General features: G+C 42.8%; 1 protein-coding gene across 8 annotated transcripts in view; it reads left to right on the forward strand.

Annotated features, from left to right (window-relative positions):
- plxna4 (plexin A4) overlaps positions 1-25,185 on the forward strand; it is a 632,909-nt gene that overhangs the window by 313,731 nt on the left and 293,993 nt on the right. The gene's annotated exons all lie outside the window — the stretch shown is intronic.

Below are 25,185 nucleotides of genomic sequence, written 5' to 3' on the forward strand. Positions count from 1 at the left end.
TGTTTTCCAAAACACTGACTGATACAACCAGTTTCCACACAGGCAGGCTCCAGTAGGCAGGTAATGACCAGTTCATCTGATCTTAGTCATGTTGGTTCAGGGAGAAATACAGACTGGTACTTTGGAAAGAACTGTCCTACTCTTCAGAGTCAAAAGATAGGTGTGTGGCACCCTTTGTCCGGGGTAGGGCTTGCTATCCACTGAGTGACAGTCAGTAACTAAATGAGTGAGCACTCATTTACAGCCTCCATATAATTTTGTTTTCCTTGAGAAATGTGGCTGAAGAACCAATCAGCGAATCAGTGAGTTGGAGAGAAGGAAGCAAGCACTCATAAAGCAGTTCCAAGAATAATAAAACCACATAATGAATTCCTACATTTAATATCTTGAACAGATCTTATTGTTCAGCTGTCGTCTTTGTCTACCCTTATACCAGCTCAAAGTGAGCAGCAATAAAATGTGCAGAGTAGAGACGGAACTAAAAATTAATTTTATATAAAAAATGTAATGAAAAGCAGCGCTGTTTCATAAGTAGATTAAATGAAAATCAGAAAAATACACGATTATAACCTGCATTCATCAAGTAAGCACTTTGGATGAGCTCTCAATAATCCAAACAACTTAATTCCACTCTAATATATATCAGTGTCATTTAATCCAATTTGATGATGAATTTTAAGACAATTAGATTCTTATCCTCAAACAGGCTCCACCAGTCCGTAGTCTGATTATTCGACACAGAGGTGCTTTGAGGTATTTAAGTGTGCAGTGAACTAACTGATTTTATGTAAAAATCTTTGTCTAAATTCTCCCTGTTTTTATTTGAATAATCTCAAAAAGACTTCACCCTTTCTTCCCTAGTAAATCTCAAAATACCCTTCACTGTGTACGGAAATGAGGTTATTGCCTTCAGTTGCAGTGGTGTATGACAGGACTGCTCCTGGATTAGTGATACAGAATGATGTTTTGGAGTCATAACTGAAGGTCCCCACTACTGAAGCTGGGGGAGTTCAAGGTCAGTTAATTAAATAAATCTGAATGAAAAGCTAGTGTCAGTGTTAGTGATGAAACTACTGAAGCATTTGGTTCGTGATCATTGCTGACTTTATCCAGTCTGCCCTTTTCGTGGCATCAGAATCTCAGTAATGCATTGACTCTTAACTACCACCTTGAATGGCCCTGCAAGCCACTCTGTTATCTCACCCCCTCACCCCCTCCTACCCATTGACCCATGGGGATGGGAAATAAATGCTGGCATTACAAGTGAGGCTTGCATCACTGTGAATGAATATATTTAACCCTGATTTGGAGATGCCAGTGTTGGACTGGGGTGTATAAAGTTAAAATCACACAACACCAGGTTATAGTCCAACTGGTTTAATTGGAAGTACACTATCTTTCGGAGCAACGCTCCACTATCACCTGATGAAGGAGTGTCGCTCCGAAAGCTAGTGTGCTTCTAATTAAGTCTGTTGGACTATAACCTGGTGTGTGTGATTTTTGACTTTATATTTAACCCTTCAGCACACCATGAAACAAATGGAAACTGAAATTGCTGGAGAAACCCGGGTCTGGCAGTGGAGAGAAAATAAAGCGAATGTTTCGAGTCCAGTGACGCTGCTTCAGGACTGCACATGACTGATCTTGCTGGTATGCGTAAAATGAGGAACCTGTGAAGGGTTTGTGATTACCCAGAGCTCCTGCCCCTAAAGCAGCCCCTCCATTTCTAGCACCTTTGGCTGCATCTCGTTAGTTTTTGCGTTGGGCAGAACCTTTGTTGGAAGTTTAACGTGACATCACGGCAATATTCTCCCCACAATTCCTGACCTCTCAGCAACCCAAATATCCTCATGTGGGGTGGTGCCTGAAATCAGCAACTTTACATTCACCTTCCTGTGGAAAAGGATTGACAGGAGCCACACACTTGAAGCAAATCAGAGTGAACATTGCCCCTCAGATCGCATCACCAACTATACGTTCCCTTTCCACTCAACAACATAAACCACACCTGAACTCTACAACAATGTGTAACACCACAAGGCCTCTTCCTCAGTCTGTACCATACAACCCCTCACTACGCTGTCTGCACCATGAAATGTACTTGCATGACAGGGTGACAGTGGGATTGGTTTTAAGACTCCAGTAATACTCTGGTGGGGGGGGGGAGGTGGTTTCACTCCCTCGAGGAACATCCAGAGTTGGCTTCATTTGGTGCTCTATTGGGTGTAACAGGATGGACAGCTGCTCCCTGTGCAAGGATATGCCCCCAGCCATACTCACATCCCCTCTCCTGTGGCTTCACATAAGGGGTAACTGTATTAATCCATCAATTCTGAACACCATCAACTGAATTGTGTTTTTATTTTAATTTCAAGGGTATACTTTATTCATAAATTACAAGTAAAAAGCAACCAGTACAACACAGGTGTGTACAAACCTTTCAGAAAATACAGTGGAATTTTGGCATTCTTCATTACAGCATCATTCAGTCGCAAAAAAACCATTTTCTAGTTATGTAAGGAAGCTATTTACATTCCTGTCAGGCAAATGAGGGGTCTTGGATCTTTACTGACCCTTGTTATACTTTGGCAGATAGATCTGAGATGGTGGTCTTGCCCCACTGCACTTTCATGGCAGCTGCCCAAAGCTTTAGTGCATCCCTCAGCGTGTAGTCCTGGACCTTGGAATGTGCCAGTCTGCCACTCTCACCCGAGGTCAACTCTTTGTGCTGGAAGACCAACATGTTTCAGGCAGACCATAGAGCGTCTTTCACTGAGTTGATGGTCCTCCAGGCACAGTTGGTTATCTGAACCGTTGGTTCTTGAACTGATTTAAGTTGGCCCTCTAGTCCTGGATCCAGGGCTAAGCTGAGCTCTCATGTTTTCCTCCCGGCGACTGACATTTCACTCACGAGGCCTTGTGGATGATTAATAGTCACCTATATAAGACACTGGAAGACACCGCAAGGCAGCGAGGGAGATACATTGCAGATTGTCTTGGATGTGATTAGTGAATAAATTGGTGGTTACAGTGATTAATGTGCTAACTTATTCATAAGGGTAATGATGGACTAATTTTTACTTTGATTGGACTGAGCAAGTCTATGTATGTATGACTGCTGGAGAGCCAGGATAATGTGTCATTAAATAGCTCCATTTGTGTGTTGAAGTGAACAGGGAATGAAATTCTTATGAGGGTAGTGGTTTTCAATATGCTTTTTAAAATTCCTTTGGATCACATTTATAAAGCACACTGCTTTCCTCTGGTTGAGCATTTGCCAGCCTTCTCGAATTATTCTAGAGACTTTGGGACTAAAAGATTAAGCTCCAAGTCGGACAGGATTTATACACTTAATGGTAAGGTCCTGAGGAATGTCACCAAACAAAGAGCCCATGGGATGCAGTTTCTCAGTTCCTTGAAGATGGAGCCGCAGCTAGACCAGATGGTGAAGAAGACATTTGGTATGGTTGCCTTTATTTGTCAGTGCATTGACTACAGGAGTTGGGAGGTCGTGTTACGGCTGTACAGGACATTGGTTAGGCCACTTTGGAATACTGCTTTCAATTCTGGTCTCCCTGCTATAGGAAAGATGTTGTGAAATTTGAAAGGATTCAGAAAAGATTAACAAGGATGATGCTAGGTTTGGAGGGTTCAAACTAAGGAGAGGCTGAATAGGCTGGGGCTATTTTCTCAGGAGCATCAGAGGATGAGGGGTGATATTATAAAAATTATAAAAATCATGAGGGGCCTGGATAGTGTCTTTTCCCTGTGGTGGGGGAGTCCAGAGCTAGAGGGCATAGGTTTAGGGTGAGCGGAGAAAGATATAAAAGGGACCAAAGGGGTAATATTTTTCACATAGAGGGTGGTGTATGTATTGAATGAGCTGCCAGAGGAAGTGGTGGAGGCTGATACAATTACAGCATTTAAAGGTTATCTGGATGGGTACATGAACAGGAAGAGTTTAGAGGGATGAGGGTCAAATGCTCGCAAATGGGACTAGATTAGGTTGGGTTTGTGGTCAGCATGGAAGAGTTGGACCAAATGATCATTTTCCATGCTGTACATCTCTACGACCCTAAATGTTGTGACATGGAAGGGAAATGATAGGGGCATTTCAAATAAAGAGGAAGAACAACAGGGTTACAACCGAGACTTCTGATTTCATGGAACAAAAGGTTGCAGCCACAGTGTGTGATCTGGAAGCACTGTTTGGAACCCAGGAATTTTACACAATTTGATTATTCTGTCCTCTTAAACCAAAGAAAGAAAGAAGCCTGCATTTAGGTAGCAGTTATTCACAGCTTTCCCAAATAGCCTTTTGCTTTCAGTTAATTACATTGAAGGCTAGTATCAGCTTTAAATGGGCAGAGACAGGACCCATTTTGCAAACAACGACCCTACAATAGTTGAGCACAGAAAGTACTGTCTGCTTCCTTCGGTGTACTGTATCAGGTGAGCTAGGAACAGGAACCAAGGCCACTCCCTCTTCACGTCATGCAAAACTACTCCCATAAGCTGTACAGGTCATTAATAACTATGAGTCATTGAAGAGGAAGGAGAGTCTACAGAGAATTCAATTTTGTTCAAGCTATTTCTCTAGTGGCTACTGGATGGAAACTTTGAGAAGAAATGTGTGTGCTACTCTTCTATATATAAATGAGTTGTCTTTCATAATTCAAGAAAAATCTGCCATTTTGTGCCATTTTTTTTCTTTAAGAGCCCCTCCTGTGATAACGTATAGAGTACGGATTATTTGAGATTTATAATGCTCCTAGTTATTTTAGTGGAGACGAGGACTGGTCTATGACAGCACAGGAAGGTACTGTCAGGCTTTCTGAAACACACTTTATATGACACTATAGCTCTGGATTGTTTAGCAAGTTGGGCAGCACCCCAGTTCTGACAAAAGATCACAGACCTCAGCAATTAACTCTCTCTTTCTTCCTAAATGCTTCCAGACCAGATGAGTATTTCCAGCATCTCCAATATTTTGTTTTTGAACTCCATTGTTTGGCTCCTGGAGTTGTGGACTCCATTTAAAACACACGGGCAACGGAGGCATCTCATCAACAAGGTGAAAGTAGTGGTCCTGGCGTATGAGGAATGTCCACGGAGCAGGGAACATCAAGTGTTTCTTCTCAAAGTGGAAGACACCTTTCACGATGATGAAAGGTTTGAACAGGGCAGGAGAGTAAAAATCATGCCCTTTGTCGAATGGATCCATAACTAGAAGCCTAGATTGAGGGGCATTGACACAAGCTTGACAGAGAAGTTCCCTCACTCAGAATTGTTCTACCTATAAGTGGTCACATTCTACCTGTGAAGGTTTGTGAAGGTGAGCAACTTACCGGGTTATGAACAAAAAGAATGGGTGTAGGAATTGGCCATGGCCGCTGTTTCAAAGAGCCAGCACCATTAAGAAGGGATGAATGACCGATTCCTTTACTGTAACTTTCCATGATTCTCGATGATCCATCCTTTCCATCCAGGTGCTGAGGGACTGCTCTCAAAATAGAAAACGCCTTCTCAAAGATGTTACTTCTTCAAGGAACATTCTAATTGTCAGAGAGAGAAAGTAAGAGAATCTACCGTCTTTGTTCCCTTTAATAAATCATTGGCTGGGCACACTCCCTTGTGTGCCCGAATGTAGGATGGTGCAGCACATTATTCATTCATAATCCAGAAAAATTCATTTGTGAAGGTGGGAGTGGGACTTTACAAAACCATTGAAAATTATGCAAATATCATGTGAAGACTGTTGTCACATCAGACTTTAAAGGGTTGCAGATTTTTACTAATAAAAAGCACTAAGCTTCCTTTATGTACATGATGTGTAACTAATATTAATTGGATTAAAAGGAGATAAATTGGGTATATGTTGCTGCAGGGCTAAGAGACAAGGATTACATGTAAACTGGTGAAAAATAGAATGAAAGATATCCTCTTTCACCACCTCTTAAGAACAGTGTATATACTTAATTCATGTTGTTCATGTTTACCGACATCAGTGTAGACAACCCAAACATGATCTTACTATACTTTCATCTTCTACTTTCTAATGCTAATTGGAGTTGAAAGAAAATGTGAACATTTGATGATGACATCCTACTGTGCAGCTCTGTTCCCCTGAATCATTAAACTTCAGTGTCCTGGATTAACATTATCTCTTTTCTATGTTAACTTGTTCAGAGTTGTCATTGCATACTCCTGGAGTAGGTGGATCATGAAGTAACACAAAATCACCCACAGGTTTCCAACTTCCCCTGCTATCTTGTCACCCTAATTAATTTTGTGAACGTATAAAAAAATGAAATCAGGAGGCAGGAAGAAGAAGCCTCCATTTATTTATAACCTTAGCATTGATCTTGTGAGGCCCAACCTACTTCACTATTTAATGAAGACAGCAAGGGCCCTTGCCCACTAATGGGAGAGCCCAAGTTACCTCTCCAGGATGACACAGAGTATTAAGTGCAGGCAGGCATTGATGGAGATGGGTTGGTAGCATGGCTGTATGGCTATTGTTCTTCACCGTGCCAAGTCCCTTAATCAGGTGCTGCATGTCAATGTAGGGGGTGCACCTCTGGGAGCCCGCACAGGTTTGCTCCCCAATGGTAAGTCTCCTCCCCACAGTTGGGAAAATACCCTTAAGTGGGCATTAGTTCCAGTAGTGAGAGAGAGAATACCTGGTCATGAACCTCCTACCCCAGACTTGTATCAAGTTGTGATAGCTGGGTTCTCATTTGCCATCCTCCTGCCCAGTTAAATGCTTTCTGCCATCAGTCTCACCATGGGGCAATTCTGCCTCAAAATCCTTTTGGCAACTTGCTGATTGTTGCAGATCAGCAACCTATCACTGCAAGATATTGCTCCGAGAAATCCTTGAAGTAACAAAGTTAAAAAACGATCACTAAATCCCTTGTTTTGGTGGTGTGGTTTGACTGAGGGATGCCGTCTGGATACCACCCAGGTATCTGCCTGTCCATTTTCACATGTTACCACTGGCCTGGCTGTTGCCACCCAAAGAGGAACATGATTTGGCCACTGGCAATGTGGCATCATCACTGGCAACGTGGCATTTCTGGCAACACATTATTGCTAACAATGTGGAATGTGGCAATACACTATCGCTGGCAATGTAGCATCACTGGTAATATGGCATCCCTGGCAATATGATATCCCTGGCAATGCGGTATCTTTGATAACGAGGCATCACTGACAATACAGTATTGCTGCCAATGTGACATTACTGACAATGCGGTATCTCTGACCATGAGGCATCACTGACAATACAGTATCGCTGCCAATGTGGCATCACTGGCAATGTGACAACACTGGCAATGTGACATCACTGGCAATGTGACATCACTGGCAATGTGACATCACTACCAATGTGAGACCCCTGACAATGCAGTATCCCTGACAATACGATATCCCTGACAGTGCAGCATCTCCTTAGCACCATTCTGAAGTTCTCAAATAGAGTAACTGCTTCAATACCTTAGTGGAACCTAATGCTCTAATCTTCTAATTCAAAACTAAGAGCCATGTTCGTAAGAGGGAAATGCTTCACACGCAAAAGCTAACAAAGTCTGGACGCAAGTTTCGTTGGCTGTTCAACACCACTGGCTGCAAAGCTGGAGAATGGGAAAACCAGTTAGACCACCCTCATCAATATTTTGTTGTCTTCTTGCTTTCTGACTGGTTGGATGTTGAACAATGAGTGTTTTCTTCCTTCTACAAACACTTTCGTAATATTTATTATTCTTTTTAACTCTTATCCCCCATCCTCTGTTGGCTGTTGTGGGATATCATTCTGCAGTAAATAGCTGCCACTTGGACAGTCCCTAGAATTGATACTTCTTCAACTTGCTGCAGTCCAGTGGCAGCTACTTAGCCCCTGGGTTTATTCCACCATTCAGTGACGGTAGAGGCTTATCTATTTCTTAACTCCATCTATTTGACTTTCACTAACTTAATGGAAGGCTTTTAACTGGGGAGCTAAGGTGAACAGAACTATGGGGCATGGCCTCATAAAAAGGGGAGCAGATTTAGGACTGAGTTGAGGAGGAACTTCTTCACTCAAAGGGTTGCGAATCTGTGGAATTCCCCTGCTCAGTGAAGCATTTGAGGCTGCCTCATTGAATATTTTTAAGGTAGATTTTTGAACAGTAAAAGAATTAAGGGTTATGTTGAGCAGGTGGGTAAGTGGAGCTGAGTCTGTGAAAAGATCAGCCATGATCTTATTGAATGGCAGGGCAGGCTCGATGGGCCAGATGGCCTACTCTTGTTCCTCGGTCTAATGTTCTTAAAATTCTGTCAATCACCACTTTAAAAAAAAACTCAGATGATCTGAGTTTTATTGCGTTGCTTTTTGTGGGAGCTTGCTGTGTGCAAAATGACCTTTGTTTCCTGTACTCCAACATGACTAGCCTCAAACATACTTCATTCGCTGTAAAGCATGTATGGGACATTCTGTGGCTATGAAATATATGTTATAAATGCAAGTCTTTTCTGTCCGCGTGACCATTTTCCACAGGAACATTACCACCAGGGGTCACTCTCATCCAAAAAAGATATCGAGGCTCTTTGAAAACCAAAAACACTGATATCAGGTCAATATTTGTCTGGCAAAACTATCAAGGCAGATGGATGGAGTAAAAGGACAGATCAGCCATGATCTAGTTGAATGACTGGTGGAGCTGAAAGGCAATTTTTGGGGTAGACGAATAAAGGACTGCTTTATTCTTAGCTTGGCGACAGGAACTGCATCATTTCTGACTTGGGAACATAGTGTATGCCATATCTTCACATGGGACCAACCTTGCACACACAAGTCCAGTTGACATTCCATCCCTGGTGTACTCCGTTCAACAGTGAAAGCCCTGGTCTCTTAATTGCTCTCTTAGACAGTGTTTGGTGAAGACATTTGTTTAAGAAAACAGAAACCTCTCCTCAATTTAGATTAGATTCCCTCCAGCATGGAAACAGGCCATTTGGCCCAACGAGTCCACACCGACCCACCAATCAGTAACCCGTCCAGACCTATTCCCCTACATTTACCCCTGACTCATGCACCCAACATTAGGGGCAATTTAGCATGACCAGTTTATCTTTGGATTGTGTTTGCAGAACTGGACTTGAAATGTTTATCTTTGGATTGTAGGAGGAAATCCATGCAGACAATGTGTCTGACTCCACACAGCCAGCTGCCCAAAGTGGGAATTGAACCCAGGTCCTCTAGGGCTGTAAGGCAGCAGCACTAACCACTGAGCCACTGTGCCATATATTAATGACTTTCTTACATTTATAACCCCTGGTTTTGTGAACTCCACAAAACTGCTAATGTGTACCTTGTGTCTATCCTGTTGTACTCCTTCATAATTTTAAACACTTCTATCAGGTCACCTCTCAGCCTTCTCTTTCCTAGAGAAAAGCATCCCAACCTGTTGAGTTTTTTGTGGTTAGGTGTTTGCAGAACTGGACTTGAAATGTTAACTCTGTTTCTCTCTGCACAAATGCTGCCAGACCCGCTGAGTTTCTCCAGAAATGTCTGTTTTGGTTAAATTTCCAGCATCTGCAATATTCTGTTTTATATTTTAAAAATTACTCTAAGTAGTACATGAGTCTTTCGTTGGCAATAAAAAGACAAAATTCTGAATGAAATTTGTTATAAACGATAACATGTAAAATGATGAGTAGAAGACAGACTGTACACCCACCTTGTTGATTTCAATATCAAATCTCTTTGGAATAATGAGATTTAACTGCTCTCAACAGATTCCTCTGACCAGAATATCGTGTACACACATCAATTTTTATTCTATGTTTGTGGATATATGGATATATAAAGGTGTATGAACATGATCGTGTGTGTGTGTATATACCATTGCATTTGTTGAGTTTCACAAGAAACAGCAGCTGTTTTGTGCAATACATGATCATTTCTGACATGTTCCACACGAAGTAATTATCCTATCTCATGCTTTCTCTATTTCAGCTCATGTTCTCTCAAAGCACCATTTCACCCCCTGTAGCCTGAGCTCTAATCTTCCTTGCTGTGGCATGTATAAACATTGCAACAAAACCAAAATAGTTTAAAAATAATATAATTTCTTTATTAAGCTGTGCCCTGAATTCAAAGGATTTAACTGCAGTAAGTGCAAAGTGTGGAAGGCAAGTCCTCATTGGTATACCACATGCAGGAAGTCACATCTGTTCCTGTAGCATTACACAACACACCCATTGATACAGCGAAGTGAAGAAAATTTCATGGCTAGCAACTCATTTCCACTGTTGAAATATGTAGCTTTAACTCTCCAAAGGAGTTCCCTATATGTGTACAGAGTACACAATCTGTAAATACAACTTGACAGTGACCGGGATGTCTAAAAGGGTGATTAAAAGCATTTGTGCTAATCGAACACAGGGACTACAGTTGACCACTCAGCTCCTCAAGCCTGCTTTGCTATTCAATTTGGTCATGGTCAGTCTTTATTTTTAAACTTTGTTGCACTTAATTGCATTTTGAAACGCATTTTAATTGCATTTTGCTTCGGCTCTCCTTCCTGTAAAGAGGGCACGTCAAGGGCCCACCTCAGTAATGAGAAATTTACAGCAAGTTGTTTGTCAAGCAGGGTCTTGTCAGCTCGATGATGACTGAGGAAGGATTTTCTGTAATAATTTTACAGTTCACTGGTGTGAAATGGACTTCGGTAAATAAGATGCGTTGAGTCACATGCTGTTGTCCAGCATAAATCTTCTAAGTGCGTGTAGGATTCTAATCTGACCTAAACTCTGGCTGCGGTCTCCATTACAACAGCCGCGTTCTGCAGGACATAGATGAATTCCGCAGACACAGCAATACAGGCAATTAACATAGGATTTTATAATGGAGAAATAGGCTAACAGGTCATCACCAATATTCATCATGTACACAAGTCTCATTACATCCGTCTATCTAATGTATCAGCATATCCTTCTAACTCCTTTCTCCTTCCTGCACTAAATATAGCTTTCCTTTAACTACATCTATACCATTTACCTCAACTACATGTGGCAGAGAGTTCCACACTGTCATTACTCTGAGTAGAAACATTTCTCCTGAATTCCCAGTTGGATTTATTAGCAACTTTCTCATGTTTACAACACCTAGTTACATGAACTGCACAAAGCTGGAAATGTGTTCTTTGTGATTATTGGAGTTGCCCGTTGCTGAAGAGAATCATTAGTTCAGGCAGTGGTTCCCACCGTTAGTTGTAGTTTTCATACTCATGGCAACCAGATAAAATAATGAAGTGCCTCTTAGAAATCTTAGTTGGAAGGAGAGAAACATTGTTATTTACTGAAGTGTAGAAGGGAAAACCTGATCCCACCATCATCAAAGACTTTTTAAGGTAGGCATATTGAAAGTATAAATGCGGCTAAAAAATTAACATTAAGGAATTCAGCTGAATTCTTTTAGACAAATGGCTGTAGATAGTAGAGAGTAGCCTCCATCCCATCAGCAGGGGGGATTGAAGGACAAATAGAGTGAACGCCAAGGACCAAATGATGTACAGCCGGTTCTGCTGGAATGCGTGTTTCTTCAACGCGAATTAGCTTTAACACGATTGAAGAATTTACACTGGTATTTGTAGAACACAAACTTTCCTTACCTGTATTGGCTATAACGCAATTCCAGCCCCATTAGTTTAAACGGTGTGACTATTGTGCGATTTTCTTATAACATGAGATTGCACAAGAGCGAAACAATCACGTTATACCAGAACCGACTGTACGACGAAGGGTGTCAACAGATAACCTTATGAAAGGACACCAGAAAACAGAGAGCATTGTAAGGAGACAATTGCAAAACATTACTTAGTCATTATGACCTTGGGAAAACGATCACAGCCTCACAAGGTACAGTAACAAATGGCACCCACTCAGTATGATGCAGCCGACAAAGTTCAGGGAAGGAAGGTAACAATTGGTGTTGGTATGTGGTCAATAAGACATATTGTAAGAGCCAAGGACAGGTAATAGACGATCTGGCAAACATCATGAGATGATGGGAGGACCTAAGGTGAATCATGAAGTTGTCCATTATTAATCGTGTATTCACAGGATTGGATGTGTAGGTCAGAGGGGATGTGGCAAGCACTGATGTCAATGTTGCATGTAGCCATTTGGATGCGCTATGTGTATATATCCTGTACATTGTTGGGAAAGGTAGAGTGCATCCCTGAGATGCAAAGCTGTCTTGCAACTGTTAACACTATTTAGGGACCTATAGGTGCTAACTCATCCTGGTAATCAATGTCTGAGTCTTGGAGCAGAGGGGTACATTCTAATATCAAATGTCATTGAGCATTGAAACCTGCTGTGCCCCCCACTGAAATAAATTGTTTCCCTCTTTCCTCACTCACCCCCCCACTCCCCCACTCACCCCCACCTCTGATCACCCATGAACTCTGCTGAAGGGGCATACCTTGTGATAATTAGACAGACAGGATCAGACTCTGGCTGTATCTCAAACCTCTAATGTATCTGTGTCAGATCGAGTGAGGTATCGGAGGGTGTCTTTATCCTTCTAGAGCAGTATCTTCCAAAAGAAACAAACACCTTCAGGGAGGGGGATGGGTGGAGGTTGGTTAGAAAAAGGTAGAACTAGCAGGGAATTTTCCACGTCTTTAAATGGTTAAGGTTTTTCATGAACAAAGAGATTAAAGAGACCCGCATAAAACAAGAGAAAAGGGGGTCAATTATATTGTCAAAGAGTTAGACTTCAGTATTGATAAAAACTGCAAGAAAAGTGACAATTCCATTCTGTCAGGCACATCTTCCCAGACTTTTACTGTCATTAAAGGCAATGATTTTTTCTCGTTGACAGCTCCATATAAAGGTCGGGTGTCGACGCCATTCAGCTGACTGCTGCTGTCAATAAGCCGGGAGAGATGAAGGGTCACAGCGGCTGACTCTCTAACGCTGTTCACAATCCCCAAAGTTGAGCTACACACAATGTAATGAGCTGGAAATAGAAACTGATTTTACATCACTCTCTGACTCTCTCTTCTCTCTCTCTCTCTCTCTTCCTCCTTCTCCCTCTATTCTTTTCACTCCCCAGCTCTCTGGTTCCACGTTACCATCCAGAGAATTCCTTGCAGAATCTCAGGCTATTGTTTCACACATTTCCCAGGAATGTCTGTGTATGTGTGTGTGTGTGTGTGTGTGTATGTGCGCATACACATTCTGTTTAAGTGCATGTGTTTATACTGTGTATATTAACAGAGCAAAGCCTACAGTCTGATTCCTTCTTTTACTGTGGTGACCGAGGCCCCAGTACACCTGCAAGCAGAGACCATATAAAATGTTTTACTTTAAATCAGAGGTTTCATTTTATCCCCCTCTTAACTGAAGGAACTGTTGTGTGCTCTGGTACTTTGCTTAATTTAACCATTTTCTGTCAGTGGTGTTCCGAGGGTGCTTGGAATGTGGAGCTCAATGTCACGGGGGAAGCTGATGTGAATCATGTGGATGGTTTTAAGGGAAGTTAGATAAACACAAGGGAGAAAGGCTCAGAAAACTGTCTTAATTGAGTGGAATGAGGCTTGTACATCAAGTGGTTTGAATGGCCAGTTTCAAGGCTGTAAATACTATCTAATTATATGTAAAATCTAATCATCGAGGAACTTAATATGTATCTGTGTACAAGAGGGAGAGAGTCTCTGTCTGCTCATGTGTTTTTGCTGGTGTGTCTGTAAGTGCCTAAAGTCCCATAGATTTGCTTAGCAGCAGCAATGGAGCTGAATGACTTCACTCCATTTCTGGTTCTGAACTAGTCTGGCCTCGTCACTCATCTGGTTGTATCTCCACATAGATGTCCATGTGCTTCAAGTGAAGTAAGAATCACTGGCTTTCAATCAGTGAGTGGGACGCAAGATAAGAGCATGAAGGATGTACTTAGAATGTCCTGACAAATATCAAGCAAGCAGCTATCTTTCTTTGGGCTAATTTCCTTCCAGCTGTCCCTTCCCTGTAGCCCAAGGACATCTGGAGACAGTATTCCTGCTGAAATCATTGCATTTAGCACAATGTTGGCCAGGAACCAAAGCCGTAGTTAACCTAATTGGTGCAGTTCCTCCTTCAGTTATCCACAGGAGTAGAGGCTGACCCATCCCATGAGGTACTGTACAGCTGGTGTTCAATAGAAACAAAACTTAACAGTAGGCCAAGGTTGTCTCTCATTGGTCAGTGGAGATGTGGACCTGACTGACTGACTCCTCTGCCCCATGGTCTATATTGGAAGGTTAGGGTAAGTCAGGATGTAATTTGGTTACATACTTGCCTGATCAGAGGGTTCAGGCTCCTTTTCAAAGACCAAGCCTAGGCCGACACTTACATTAGACCTTTGCTCCTTTTGACTGTTGTTAGTCAGGTGCATACAAACAGAGGGGAGAGGCTCCAGGCAGTAGTGCTGCTGTTGCACGCAATCTTCAGGGAGTAGATTGAGTAGCTGAGAAGATAGTGGAAGGTCACTGGCTCTGTGTTTGGAGAAAATGGTGTAGCCACAGAAGGTATTTCAGTCCAGCTAAAGAGTTTCTGTTGGTTTTGAGGATCAGTAAGTTCCAGAGGCTGATTGATAATTGAGAGTACATTCACTTCATCTGACAAACAGCAATTGCTTAGTGCAGCTTAGGAGAATGGAGCTCAGAGAAGCCCAATGGCTCACTGTCTGAGAAAGACCAAATGTTGTGCTGATAGTAGGTCCTGGAGTTCAGCATCACAAACCCAGCAGCTTGTAGTCCCATGAAAAGAGACTGAACCACTTATCGGTGAGTAATCTTTGAGCTTGTCCAGGTCAGAATAGTTTTGGAGGAAATTCCGAGTCAAGATTTTGATACCCACAGTGAAGGGAGCAAACAGTTGTTGAAAAGCCAAGGAACTGCGGATGCTGTTAATCAGAAAAAATAAATCAGAATTGCTGGAAAAACTCAGCGCATCTGGCAGGATCTGTGAAGAGAAAGCAGAATTAATGTTTTGGGTCCAGTGATCCTTCTTCAGAACTGATTGTTGCTAGGAAAAGGATTGGTATATATGCTAGAGAGGAGGTGGGAGGGGGAAAGAGTAAACAATAGGTGGAGCTGGAGCCCTGAGAGACAACAAACAGGTGGGTAGGCAAAACGTTTGAGTTTTGTCTCCCTTAAATTAAAAAAAAAATTACCTGCCTCATAACACATCCCAAAATAGGTTTGACAGTCTTGCCTGAGATCATAATGTTAATTTGGGATTGACCCAAACCAGTGTTGTGTGGATGCTCTTGCTGTGTTGTTAAATCGAAATTTTGATCCAGTGACGTGAAGAAATGGCTGATATATGTTCCACTCAAGATGATGTATGGTGGCACCTGATTTGCATTTTGATTGGATTTATTGTAGTCATGTGTACCGAATTGCCACGAAAAGCTTTGTTTGTGAACAGTACAGTAAGCAAGGACGTAGAGAGCATAGAGTTGCTGCCTTTTTCCCTTCTCAGTGGTGGAAGTCATGGGTTTGGGAGCTGTAAGAGAAGCCTTGGCACATTACTGCAGTGTATCTTGTAAATGAACCATGGCTATGGAGGGAGTGAATACATAAGGTTGTTACATCCGGATCAGCACCAGAGAAAATATCCAGGAAAATCGGATCTGGCAGCAAATCTAATGCAAACTAAAGACAATCTGCAGGAATGGACCAAAGCTTGAACTTTTGTGAAAAAGCTTCTATTTTGCTCAAAAAATCAGAGTTTGGGCTTTCACTCCCCAGCTTTAAACTGGGTTTAAACTCGCTCAGCAGGGGGGGTGGGAACCTGTGATGTAATTCCAGTGCACAGGAGGATGAGAGTGGGGAGGACGTGGTCAGGATTTCATGGTCACAGGAGTGTGCTGGCAGACAACAAGCTGGTTTGAAGTGTGTCTACTTCAATGCCAGGAATATCCAGAATAAGGTAGGTGAGCTTGCAGCATGGATAGGTACCTGGGACTTCGATATTGTGGCCATTACTGAGACATGGATAGAGCAAGGTCAGGGTGGAATGTTGCAGGTTCCAGGTTCCAGCATTTAGATCTTTCTTTAAGGTCAGGGAAGGCGGTAAAAGAGGGGAAGATGTGGCTTTGTTAGTCAAGGACAGTATAACGGTGGCTGAAAGAACTTTTCACAAACATATAAATAGAAAGCAGGAGACAACAGCTTTGCTTCACTTGGAGGTCCCCACTGATGATGTTACCTAGCCAGGTCATGAAACGTCTGGATATCAAACCTACAGCTCAGCGAGCAAACCTACACCCTAAACTTTTCACAAGGACTTGTCTACTGAGGTGGTATGGGCTGAGGTTAGGAACAGGAGAGAAGAGATCACACTGCTGGGAGTTTTTTATAGGCCTCTGTAGAGTTCCAGGGATGTGGAGGAGAGGATCGACAAAACGATTCTGGGCAGGAGTGAAAGGAACAGTGTGGTCATTACAGGGGACTTTAACTTCCCACTGGAAATGCTATAACTCTAGTACGTCAGATCGATCAGTTTTTGTCCAGTGTGTACAGGAGGGTTTCCTGACACAGTATGTTGAAGCTGAAAATGTGTTGCTGGAAAAGTGCAGCAGATCAGGCAGTATCCAAGGAGCAGGAGAATCGACATTTCAGGCATGAGCCCTTCTTCAGGATGTTGAAGGGCCAACAAGAGGGGAGGCCACACTGGATCTAGGTACTCAGTAATGAACCAGGCCAGGTGTTTGATTTAGTGATAGATGAGCACTTTGGAGAGAGTGACCATAATTCGGTTATGTTTAGTTTCGTGATGGAAAGGAATAGGTACATGCCACAGGGCAAGAGATATAGATGGGGGAAGGGCAATTATAATGCAATTAGGCAAGACTTAGGAGGCATAGAATGGGGTAGCAAAATGCAGGGAGGGAGCTGGTTTAAGGAACAGATATTGTGTGTCCTTGATAGGTATGTCCCTGTCAGGCAGGGAGAAAGTGATAAGATAAGGGAACCGTGGTTCACAAAAGAAATTGTAACTCTTATTAAGAGGGAGGCTTAGTGACGTTGAGATGAGATGGTTCAGATAAGGCGATAGAGAGTTAGAGATTAGTTAGGAAGGATTCAAGGAGAAAGTTAAGAGCAAGGAGGGGTCATGAGTAGTCAGGCTTCAGTAATGATGGGGAACAGCTTAGTCAGTCTAAAGTTGAGCCAAATAGAGGGCCTGCTCACCATGTGAGGAATATCAAAGCCTCATCCTGGTAATGAAGACACTGATGCTCCTTTGCTGACCTGCTGCGGGTTTTACGGAGAAGCATCTTTTGGCTGAGGTCAGCAGAGCACCTCCCTATTCAGCTTGAGCTTTGCAATTGCTGTCTCCCAGGATGACAATGGTAGGGGAGCTAGGCTTAGATTTGGGAGATGACGAGACTGAAGTCAGATTGGAGTTTTTGCTTCTACCTATCCAATGGACAAGGAAGGTTGCGATTTTGTATTTTGAAATGGAGTCACCAAGCCGTTTATCCAAGTGTCATAGAGCAGAAGAACCCACCAAGGCCAAAACAATGGAAGGGAATGCTGCATTTCCCAATCCCATAAATCCCAATGTTTCTTAGCTAGACTTCAAAGAAGAGCCAGCAATTCTCAACCTCGATCCTGGAATTGATTTGTCTTGCTGCACCCGAGGTAGACCAGCCCCTGGTGTCAATCCTAGTTCTACTTAGGAACCAGCCATTCCAAATGGCCACTGCTGTCTGATGTGTCCACTTACTTTCACCCTTAACCATGAGTCTGAGAACTGGTCTGTCTACTTAGGAGAATCTTAAAGATGTCAGTGATATTGGAGTAAGGCAAGAGGTTTCTATCAGCCCCCAGGTCCAAGAGTTGTCCCTGGTCACAACCAAAAGCAGAAGTTCAAATGAAAATGAACCTTCCAGTTCAGTGAGCAAACCTGCATCCAGAACCTTGACCTGAGCTACAAATCTTCTCAAAACTCACTAGCAGATGTTCATGTTGTTTAAATGCCATTGGTGAAGTCTTGCTGTGCATACTTTGACTGTTATGGTTGCCCTTTGTTACTGCACACTTTCAATACACTTCATTGGCTGTGACATGCATTCCTGATGAAGGGCTTTTGCCCGAAACGTCGATTTTCCTGCTCCTCAGATGCTGCCTGAACCGCTGTGCTTTTCCAGCACCACTCTAATCTAGAATCTGGTTTCCAGCATCTGCAGCCCTTGTTTTTAACCCTGTGACATGCTTTGAAAAGGTCCTGCATTGGTGAAAGGTGCTATGTGAATGCATGTTCTTCCATTTAATCTGAATCTGCCCTTTCTGGATTAGCTTCAATTAATCCCACCCTTTTGCCTGGAGATTACCCCCAAGTTTGCTACAGCAGCAAATTTTCACCTTGCATTCTCGAGTTCTTGCATTCAGCAATGGGCTCAAGCCAAATATCATGGTTAGATAAAATGTTTAATTGATGGCATTTAACAGGATGAAGGGAAGACAGACAGAGAAGAGATAACATGGCATTGTGGTCTGAAAAATAAAATGATTTGGAGAAGGAACGCAGAGTTTTACAAGTCTTGATTTCAACCAGCGACACTAATGATGATGCTCACAAGTTTTGCCCCAGGAGCCCTGGGCAATATTTCAGTCATCTCACGGTTCCTGAGGGAGTTGAAACAAATACACGCCCAAGTCCCAGGGCTCGTCAGGAGAAGTGTTCCCATCATCGGTGTCTTTGAAGCTGAGGGATGGTTGCATTGGGTGGTAATGGCTTTTTGATAGCTGTAATTATTGAAATATGCCTCACAGATGTGGTAAAGCAGCTTGACAACACTTCAGCATGGGTAATAACTGTTTCAGGCAGGATTGCCAGTGTAGCCGTCACATTCAGAGACGGAGGATTGTACTTATTTCTTTTTATTGAGAGTAGTTGTCCTCTCTGCAGCTAGATTACACACTATCCACAAAAACCCGATGGAAACAGGAAGCCAGTCGAATAGTTAGCATTCAGTTTCTTTGGCTTGTGTCTATGGCTTTTCGTTATTTTCTTGTTGTGGTGTTATTCTTTGGACATTCTGCTTTTTATTTACTTAGCTCCATGTTGACACTCTCCTCTTTGGCAGAAGGCCATGGGTTCAAACCTCTCTCCAGAGATGTAGGCACGCAATCTTGTACTGTCATCTTTTGTGGTGCCGTGGTGGTGTCCCTACCTCTGGGTCAGAGGATTTGGGTTCGATTCCCATCCGTCCCGGATGTGTGTCATAACATATTTGCCCAGGTTGATTAAAAATATTTATACTGGGAGATGCCTGCGAGGATGGTAGTGTCTCTCACTCACTGAAGGAGCACGAGATTATGTGACACTTTTGAAGATCAGAAAGTTTATCCTTGTGCCTGAGCCAACATTTATTCTTCACAGGCACAAAAGTAAATTAACCTGTCCTTTACCTTACCACTGGGAGGAAGTGAGAACCGCAGTTGCTGGAGATCAGAGTCAAAAGGTGTGGCACTGAAAAAACACAGCTGGTCAGGCAGCCTCCGAGGAGCAGGAGAGTCGACGTTTCGGGCAGAAGCTCTCCGTCAGGAATGCGTTCCTGATGAAGAGTCTATGCTTGAAATGTCGACTGTCCAGCTCCTTGGATGCTGCCTGACCGGCTGTGCTTTTCCAGCGCCGCACTTTTTATCTCACTACTGTTTGTGGGAGCCTGCTGTGGGTGCAAGTTTCCTGTCTGCACTACAACGGTGACTACACAGGCAGTGGAGCGCTCTTGAAATCGTGGAGTGTCAACCTACATTTTATACTGCAGCTTCCAGACTGGGACCTGAAGGGAAGGTGATGGAAGAAATCACCCACACTGCTCATGGGAATGGGAGCGATCCAAACAGTGGCAAACAAAGAAAGGCCCGTTGGTCTATCCAGCTTATCCTGAGGAGTTGTAGCGCCGCTGCTGAGTTCAGGTTTTTAGACTGGCCCTGGAGCATTAAGGCTCCACTAGGACACTGCAGTGCTCTGAAGGAATTGGGAACGCTACTCTTTATAATAACACAACAGAAGGTGAAATCTAAAATTTTCTTCACTGATTTTTGCCACCCTTTCTTGGGTTTATTTCTAAAGCTTCCTGCTCTCTATTTTTCATTATTTCTGCCAGTTGTAACTGCTGCTACTCCATCCTGTCTGAGAGAACCGTTGACTCCTTTTTTAGGTGAGGTCAAAGAGGATTGGTCATCCTCTGATAGGTTGCCCGAATGGTCAGAGTCAAAAAGTGTGGTGCTGGAAAAGCACAGCAGGTCAAGCAGCATCCGAGGATCTCCAGCATCTGCAGTCCTCACTTTATCCTGCCCAAATGGCCAGTCTTTGTGGGAGTCCCAATGGGGAATATCATAGAAAAAAAACCATCTCCTCACGTAGCTTTGCAAAAAAAGGGTCTTAAATTTATATAGCATTTTGCAAATGGAATTTTAGCATTTATTGCCAAAGGAGTAGCATATAAAAGTAGGGAAGTACTGCTGCAACTGTATGAAGCAAGTCTGAGACCACAGCTGGAGTGCTGTGCACAGATTTCTTGGCCTCACTTCGTGAAGGATGTAATTATATTGGAGGCGGTTCAGACAAAGTTCACGAGATTATTTCCAGAGATAAAAGGCTTGTCTTATGAGCAGTGATTAAGCAGTTTAGGCCTGTACTCACTCAAGAAGGGTGAGATGAGATCTAATGGAGGCATTTAAGATGTTAAAGGGGATTGACCGTGTAGACAGAGAATGGACAATTCCCCTTGTGGGGCAATCCAGATTGAGAGGTCATAGTTTAGACTAAGGGGTGACAGGTTTGACCTGTCCCACCTGTCAATCTTCTTTCCCACCTATCTGCATGACCCTCCCCTCCCACCTAGCACCTTCACCCCTATCTCCATCCACCTATTGGACTCTCAGCTACCGTCCCCCCAGTCCCACCCCCTCCCATTTATCTCTCCCTCTTGAGGCTCCCAGCCTCGTTCCTGATGAAGGGCTCTGACCAGAAATGTCAATTTTCCTGCCCCTCAGATGCTGCCTGACCTGCTGTGTTTTTCCAGCAACACACTCTCAACTCTGATCTCCGGCATCTGCAGACCTCACTGTCTTCTAGATTTAACACTGATGATGAGGCGGAGTTAATTGTCTCAGAGGATTGTGAACCTGCAGCAATCACTGCCTCAGATTGTGCCCCGGACACTGGATAGATTTAAGGAGGAGGAGGTGGAAAGATTGTTAATGAGAAGCCCTTTGAAAGGGTCATAGGGAACAGGCAAGAAAGAGGAGTTGAGGTTGAGATGAGATCAGTCACAATCGTATGATGTGGTGGAGCAGGCTTGAGGGGCTGAATTGTCCACTCTGATCCGAGCTCTTATGTTTTTGAATGACCCCTTATATGTTAAAGCACTTAACAGCGGTTTTGGAGTGTAGTCACTATCCTAACATAGGAAGCATGGCAGCTACTGTGTGCTCTGGTAAGATGCAGCTCCACAGCTGTGGAGTGCTCACCATCTCAGTAAAGAATAATATTGCTCTGTTAGAATCAACAGGCTGTCCAACTGAATGTGTGACAGGTCATTGTTGTGCAATTTGATCCTGCCCCTCATAAAATCCACACATTCACTCTTCATTGGAGAAACATCATCCAGGGACTGGAATCTTGGTTGATAGCTGCCCTTTCTCTTCCTTATGTACAGGATGCTATGGTCACTAGTGGCAACTCAGTGAGCCTGACATTTTCATAGTTGGTGTGTCTCAGTTTGACTCCCATTAAGACTCCCAGTAATTGCAATCCCCTTTCTTTTTAACCAAGCAATTATTTCAGCGGTCTCTAGAAATGTTCTTCACGTACTTTGTGAGTGGTTTATTGCTTAATTAATGTTATCAAGCCTCCAAGATTATCCAGGAATTAAATAGATCTTCACAATAGTGCCATGAGCAACTTGGGAGGAAAATTAAGTTTTCATTTTCTTCACATGCCTTTAACTTATTTGCACCAATGATGTTAGAGATACGTACGCTGGCTTGTTTGACCAAAAATGAAGGGGATTAACTAATTAGGTCACAAGGAATCTGCTTGCTTAACAATTGGCACAAGACAGGAGAGGGACATGAGGAGAGATAAATGGTAGAAAAGAATTGGGAGGAATGATGTGGTTGGAGATAACCAGCCAGGGGAACACACCCAACCAGAGTTAACTAATACTTATTTTTGGTTGGTCAGTATGGTGGCCTGAATCCTAAACATATTGGGACAATATTCCTGTCTGATGAATGGATGTATTCAGTCAGAGATATTGCTCACTTGCTGATTTTATCTGTGGCAATCATTGTTGTAAAGTAACGAATCTCAGTATTTACTGTGGAGGGAGTTCCCCTGTGGGAAAGTCAGTGAATAAGACCTTTCATGCATCTGTTTCCAGAATTGATTTTTGTTTTTTTTTTCCTTTTGGTGTTTTGCACTTTTCTAAAATTATAAAGCCGCTGTCCACTGCTTCTCTCCAGCTTTTCCCGAACATTCTGAGAAATCAGTTCTGTACATCGAGTGCTAACTAGGCCACAATTTTGTTGACATCTTCAATAGAGAGGCTGAATAAAAGAATCAACTTGCACAACATTTAGTATTGATCTTCATTTTTACTTTCAAGGATTTTTTTTTCTGCTTTTGCTCCCCCCCCCCCCCCCCCCCACTTTGTGTGTGCACACTGCGTATAAGATTTATTGAAGAAAATTTTCCAATCATTTCCCCCCAACACCCCTGCACCCCTATCCTCAGAACTTCCTCCAGAACATTTCACAGACAATGCAGTATGTAGCATGTGCATTCACTGTTCGGTAAAGACAGCAGTAAATTTTCACAAAGCAGGATCCCAAAAACAGTAAATTAGGTTAATATGTGGTTAATGTGTTTTGTTATGCTGATGTTAGATGAGAATTGAATGTTGGTCAGAACATTAGGTAAATTCTCTTCCACATTTGTGACTTGGAGTCATGGATTCTTCTACATCCACCTGAATAAAGCTTAATGGTCAAATGGATAATGGTACACATCACAGCTTCAGTTTCACATGAGGCCAGCCTGGATTGTCTGTTCCACGTCCTGGAGTGGGGCTGAAGTCAGATTTAGCTGCCCAACACGTCGAATCTTCAAGACCTTGTTTCCAATCTGAAGTAGCTCAGAGTAAACTTTAGAGATTCCCCAGAAGAATAATGAGGATGTGTACAGACCGTGAGGGGGCGCATCTCAAATCTCAAAAGTTGAACACCAAGGGCAAATGGACTGGCTGGCTCTTCCAGAAAAACTTGTACTAATCTAATGTTTTTAATGTGGTAAAGTATCTCCGTATGCTTCGCAAGAGTTTAATTACCAAACGTAATTTGATAGGCCACCAAATCTGGAAATGCTGGGCCACATGACCAAACTCTTGGCCAAGGAGCTGAGTTTTAACCAATTCTAAATTTGTTGCAAGTCTGTTTAGAATTACACTGACAACCAGTTTATGATTGTTAATTTAGCTCGCAGTGTGGTGCACCTGTGTGTACTGGAAGCTGCATATATTCATAGACAGGGCACTGATCTTTGCAAACAGAAAGAACACATTCACAAACTGCTCCTATTTTGACTCAACAAAACAGGTATTAGACATTTAATAGTTCATTTTTCAAGGCAGTGCTTTGACCAAACAGACTTGACCAGCCCAGTTCAAAGTGGAAACAAAGCTTGGCAATTTATTGTAAGTCATCATTAACTGGTGTATTCTGTACCAATCAGACTCTACTTGTCAACCAATCAGCACTTTTCTCTCTACAATAGTATTCTTGTGAATTATCCTGATTAGTACAAGATGAACAATTTTGACAAATGGTGTCCTTTCCACATTGCTCAATTATGTAATATTGAAATTAGACAGTTGTGGCAAATGTGATGTAAGATTTGCAATGTAGTGATGACAAAGTGGACCATGTTTTGTTGAGAACAGATAGGGACTGGAGCATTTGTATGTGGTAGCTGTAGGTGGTGGATGTGAAGTCAGACTGAACAGTTTGACACATTGCTTGTGGTTCCACTCCAAAGAAAAGTGCTGTTTCTGTTTTGCCTTAAAATGGCCCAATTACTCAGGGAAATGCCAACGAGGGAGAGTGTGAAAAATGCTGATAGAGTTTCAAATGTGGACACCCTACTGGGACAAGATATAGAAGGAACTTTATCAGTATCTGAGCCAAGCTGTGTTTGACATGATAATGCTCGACACTGGATGATGAAGTGAAAAAGTGCTTTGTTCACCTCTGAGCTCATTAATGAGGAAAACAATCCTTATGTAAAAGCTATGAAATTTGCAAGTATAGATTGCAGGCAATATAAAACCCAGTGAGAGATGGAGATTAGCGATTAGGAGATCACAGTATAGGCCAGGGGTGCAGTAAGTTTGGAATAATGATGTAAAGTTGCTATTGTCCTCCCAGTCCGTAAGGCTGCTCTCTCGTTAGGGGTAGTAGTTTAACCTGAGAGTCTCTATGCCTCAGGGAAGAGAAGTGGTTGATGAGAAGAGCAACATATTGCTCATGCTGGAGATGTTGGAATAATGCAACATTTTAAAAGTGAAAAGAGAGATTCATGTTTCTGGCAGAGATCTTTCACTGAAGTACATAGCAGTTCTGAGGAAGGGCTATTAGATTAGATTACTTACAGTGTGGAAACATGCCCTTCGGCCCAACAAGTCCACACCGCCCCGCCGAAGCGTAACTCACCCATACCCCTACATCTACCCCTTACCTAACACTACGGGCAATTTAGCATGGCCAATTCACCTGACCTGTGGGAGGAAACCCACGCAGACACGGGGAGAACGTGCAAACTCCACGCAGTCAGTCGCCTGAGGCGGGAATTGAACCCGGGTCTCTGGCGCTGTGAGGCAGCAGTGCTAACCACTGTGCCACCGTGCCGCCCAACACATGAATCCATCTTTTCCTATCTACAGCTTTCCATCATTTTCAGTCTTTCTATGCTAAATATTGTTTATCCAACATCTGTCAAACCATATATTATATGTTAGAGCCATAGAATCAGCATAGAGAAAGGCCCTTCAGCCCATGGCATCCATCCTGGTCAAAATCAACCACCCAACTATTCTAGATTTGGAGATGCTGGTGTTGGACTGGGGTGTACAAAATT

This window comes from Chiloscyllium punctatum, chromosome 44 (assembly GCF_047496795.1).
Source record: "Chiloscyllium punctatum isolate Juve2018m chromosome 44, sChiPun1.3, whole genome shotgun sequence".
NCBI classification, from domain to species: Eukaryota; Metazoa; Chordata; class Chondrichthyes; order Orectolobiformes; family Hemiscylliidae; genus Chiloscyllium; species Chiloscyllium punctatum.